Genomic DNA, 5,552 nt, shown 5'->3' with positions numbered 1-5,552 from the left:
TGAAAAGTCACTTACAAAGGGGAACCACCAGGGTTACGCTGTGAGCACCAAGCAGAAAACCATGCCGGCAAGACGACAATGAAGTGCCGTGTACACTAAGCCGAGTGACAGTAATATACCCAGCAACAATATCATCCCAGTACAAGGGCGCAAGTACCATCAGTCTCATACTAAGCTAGATTTAAAAGTCTCTCAAAAAGAAAGCCAAGTTAAAATATTGATATCAGGAAAAAGAAATGTCCATGTATAAGCGATGACCATGTCCAGACATGAAAGGGGAATACGTGGTGTCGTTACTTAAATTTCATGTGGAGGTGAAGTCCATGGGACATCAAGAAGTAAAGGATGGTTTTAAACTTAGGAAGCAAAAGCACATTTCAAACTAACTACAAAATTAGCTAACAAACCCGCTCATCAAAATTTTAAAAAGCACAAAATTCTGGCAAATGCACAATCAATGACAAAAGATATAAAGAGAAACAAAAGTAACTCAACATAAGAAAAAAAACAGAACAAAGTAACCATCATCATCAACAACACACACACATGCAATACAATTAAATGGCAGCAATAAACTCATACTCATTGACTATGACACTGAATATTTCAGTGTAGTGACAGAGTGGACTCATGAATGAACGAAACATGAAAACAGGACTCATTAGCATGCTGCTTAAAGAGACACACTGTAGACCCAGAGACACACACGGAATAATATTCAGTGACGGAAAAATATACATTAAGCCAACAATTAACAAAAAAAATCAGGGATGCTAATATTAAATTAAGTGTATATATATATATATATATTATGGTTTTGTGTACATCTGAGAAATTGACTTCAAGGTAAAATTCACCATAAACGGTAATGAGAGTTATATTACAAAGTTCCATTCCATCAAGAGGCTATCACCATAATAGATCTATAGGCATCAATTATAGCATTTAAAAATACATGACACAAACTCTGCTAGCATTAGATAAGCAGTAATAACTTCAACACCCCACTTCAGTGAAGGGCAGAACTAGACAGAAACCCCACAAAGATGCAGAAGATCTAAATGCTCTAATCAACCAACTCAATCTAATAGACATATACCGAACACCCTCTCAACAACCACACAGTGCGTATTCTTTTCCAATGCGCATGGACCAATCTTCAGAATAGAGCACGTTTCAGCCCACAAAGCTACCTCAATAAAATCCAAAACATTGAAATAGAATAAAGCATTTTCTCTGATCACAATGCTATAAAAGTAGAAATCAATAACCAGAAGAGCAAGAGAGAGAAAGGAAAAAAAAACATGGAAATTGAATAACACATTGTTTAAAACCACTGGCTAAGTAATAAAATCAAAGATTTTATATATATATATATATATATGTATATATAAATATATATATAATATGTATATATAAACATATATATAAATTTCTAGAATCAAATGAGTATGGAAACACAACATGCTAAAACTTTTCAGACATAGCAAATGCAGTGGTCAGAGAAAAAATTATAGTAATAAAAACACATAACATGAAAGAAGAAAAAGCTCATCTCAAAATATTAAAATTACAATTCTAACAACTAGAGAGTGAAAGAAGCCCACAGTCATCAGAAAAAGGAAATAATGAAGGACGATAAGGAATCAACAAGACCAGAATTTATTTCTTCAAAAAGATCAGTAAAACTGACAAACCAATGGCCAAATGGACAAAAGCAGGAGAAGCAGCAAATCACACAAGAAACGAGTGACACTAAAGCAGAACTACCTGAAATCAAAGAATTCAGGATACAAGATCAACGTACAGAAATCAGTAAGATTCCTCTACAACAACAATGGAACTTTGAAAAGGAAATCCAGCAAACAATCCCATTTGCAATTACCCTCAAAAGATAGTGTACTTAGAATAAGTCTAACCAGAAATATAAAAGACTGATACAAAGAAAACGATAAAACACTACTGCAAGAAACCAACTCAAAAACAAACTTACTGCCATCAAGTCAGTCACGACGCTAGTGACTCCAAAGGACAGGGTGGAACAGGCCCATGGTAGTTATGTAATCTGGTGTCACTGTGAGGATTCAGAGTGAACGGGTGGAGTCTAACCTGTCAATCAGGTCGCAGATTGATGACCTCATTTGGAGGCGCTAAGGAGATAAATAGCTCATTGGAGGCAGGACACACGCTCGCTCCCTGGGAGACATGGCAGCTGACTAGACACATGGAACTACGCACTAGTGCCCTGAGTTGGAGGAGCCATATGGAGACCCCTGCCAGCGCTGAGAAACTTACAATGCCACTGGCTCCACAAGACTTCCCACCCACTGCCCTGTGATCTTGTATTTGCTGTCATTGCATGTGTTTCATGAGTCTGAAGAGGACTTTATAGATTTATATTGGACATATGGGCTAATATTGGACTTATGGACTTGATCTGGACTGGGTTTTTCTTAATGTACAATTACTCTTTATATAAGGCTCTTTTTTATGCACATATGAGTGTCTATGGATTTGTTTCTCTAGTCCACCCAGACGAACACAAGCCCTATGTGTTTCTGAGGCTAACTCTTTACCAGAGTAGAAAGCTTTGTCTTTCTCCCAAGGAGCAGCTGGTGCTTCCGCACTGCTGACCCTGTAGTTAGCAGCCCATTGCATAACCACTATGCCACCAGGGCTCCTGCAAGAAACCAAAGAGAGCTATATAAGTGGAAAAGCACAGCATGATTATGGATAGGAAAACTTAACCATGGGCAACATCAACATTGGGACGCTAGTCTGTAATATAAGGGCAGGCGGCCCCACCCCAGCAAGTGGCACTGCACCAACAGGAGGACCTGTCCTCTCCACCTCCACTGACTAGCTGAAGAGGAGAAAGTTTGGGGGGTGGGGGGTGTGGAGGGTAAAGGGAAGAGTCTGAAGAGTCTGATGATAAGGCATGGCTTTGATCTTTTTGACTTAATCCATTTTGTAATATGTTCAATAACAAGCTGAAGTAAAAAAGAAATAAAATTTTAATACTACCCAAAGCACTATATAGATAGAACCAATCCATATCCAAATTCCAACAGTATACTTTAATTAGATGGAAAAACGAATGACTGGCTGTATATAGAAAGGAAAAGGTGCCCCAGCTAAGTAAATTAGTATTAAAGAAGCATAGAAAGGGAAGCCTCTCGTTGCCTGATCTCAGAACCTACTAAATGAGGGAGATTCAAAAACTTTGTGGAAAAATAGAATAGAAAGAGAATAATTTTCCCATTAAATTTTAAACCCCCCTTGTACAGCCACAGTAGGCAAACAGTCTGGACTTGTTACTATGACAGGCACACAGACCCACGGAACAGCATTGAGAATGCAGGCAGAAACCTGTCTACTTATGGGCGGGCAGCTGCTGCTCATCTGTCAGTTTGTTTTGCTGTGTTGGCTCACAAGTGAAATTTTGCTGAAAATAATTTTTAAAATTATTATAGCAGCACAAGGACACAGAATTGCCAGAAATTAAGACTGGATTCAGAAGAGGGCACGGAATAAGGGATGCCATTGCTGATATCAGATGGATCTTGGCTACAAGCACAGGACACCATGTTTTATTGACTATGCCAAGGCTTTGGCTGTATTGGGTACTAACAAACAACAGGTAACATTGTGGGGAGCATAGAACGGGAAGAGAATGTATACAGATGGATCCTTTATTCTCATATATTAAGAAGCCTGGCAGGCTGGGTTTCTGGGGTAAGGGGAGGCCTTCACCCTTGTGAGTTAGAGGTGAGTCCCAACCACATTCTCATAATTAATGTTGTTTCCTACTGAATCCTCCCATAATCATGCCACTTCTTACAAGCACCTGGCTGATTGCTATATAGCTGGCAGCCATAACTATAGCGGTAGACTTGAGCTACTGCTCTCTAGGCTCTGAAGACAGCCATTCCCCTTTACTTGTCCCAGGCCCTGGTGTCAGGTTACTCCTCAATTGTACTCAGGGACCTTCAGGCTTGGGGTAGAGCCCACTTTGTTGAGTATGTGGTTACCTGTAGTTAGGGGGACTTGCATGTATAGAAGCCTTCTTTGGAGATACAGTCTCTCTCTCTGCTCCTGAAATCATGACTTTGAAGTTGAGCACTCACATCCTTTATCTTGTCTGATGTCTCTTTAATTTTACCCTCAATTACACAACCACCCCTGGGGCCCATTGGATTGTGGGGGCTGGTACCCCACATAACATTGTGAGAATGGGAATTCTTGAACACTTAATTTTTTTAATGCAGAACCTGTGTATATATACATATGTATAGAGAGAGGGGCAGTTTTTGCTTTGTTTTGTTTTTGCTTGAAATGGCATGAATTAAAATCAGTGAAAATGTGCCACAGGGTCATATCCTTGAACCATACTTATTCAATCTGTTCAATCTGTACGCCGAACAAATAATCCAAGAAGCTGGACTATATGAAGAAGAATGTGGCATCAATATGGAGGAAGATCCATTAATATGCAACATGTAATGTGCAAGTTATCCACCGTTGCCTGCGGAAAGCTGAGAGGACTTGAAGCCCTTACTGATGGAGAGAAAGGATAACAGGCTTCGGTATGCATTACAGGTAAACATAAAGAAAACGCATTACAGGTAAACATAAAGAAAATGCATTACAGGTAGACATAAAGAAAACGCATTACAGGTAAACATAAAGAAAATGCATTACAGGTAGACATAAAGAAAACGCATTACAGGTAAACATAAAGAAAACAGAAACCCTCACAACGGAGCCAACAAGCCCTATCACCATAAATGGAGAAAACGCTTAAGTTGCAAAGAACTTGATTTTACTTGGATCCTTAATTGACACCCGTAGAAGCAGCAGTCAGGAAATCAAATGATGAATGGACTTGGGCAAATCAGTTGCTACAGACTTAAAAAGCCAAGATGTTACTTTGCTTTTTTTTTCTTTCCCCAAGCCATGCCTGACCCAAGACACAGTACTTTCAGGGGTCCAAATACGTGCAAAAGCTGAATAACGAATAAAGAATACCAAAGAATTGGTCCGTCTGGAATGAGGACGCTGGTGAAGGACATTGAACACATCGTGGCCTTGCCAGAAGAACGAACAAATCCATGTTGGGAAAGAACAGCCAGGACTTTCCTGAGAATTGAGGGTGACCAGACTGCCTCAGGCACGTTAGGCATGGTGTAAAGAAGGACAAGTCCTTGTACAAGGACATCATCTTTGGAAAAGAAATGGCCAGTGAAAAAAGGGGGCGGAGGTCCCCTCAACAAGATGGATTGACCCCTTGGCTGCAATAATGGGCGTCAACATAGCAGCATGGTGATGGCGGGCCAGCGCAGGGCAGGGCGCCCATCATCTGCTGTAGGGAGGGCCACTATGAGTGGGAACTGACTGAGCAGCACTCAGCCCAACAGCAGCGCAGACAGCTCGCTGACAACTGTAGTGATTGTGCCCCTCGTCTCGCAGATGCAAAGCACGGCATAGCTTATAACTTGAAAGAAGGAGGCAGGGTGGTAGCTCTCAAATCATGGTCTCCCCAAGCTAAGAGC

This window comes from Echinops telfairi, unplaced genomic scaffold (genome assembly GCF_000313985.2).
Source record: "Echinops telfairi isolate 266 unplaced genomic scaffold, ASM31398v2 ScPeMD7_4225;HRSCAF=4972, whole genome shotgun sequence".
Classification (NCBI taxonomy): Eukaryota; Metazoa; Chordata; class Mammalia; order Afrosoricida; family Tenrecidae; genus Echinops; species Echinops telfairi.
The sequence above is the reverse complement of the archived record's forward strand: the minus strand, read 5'-3'. Positions refer to the sequence as shown.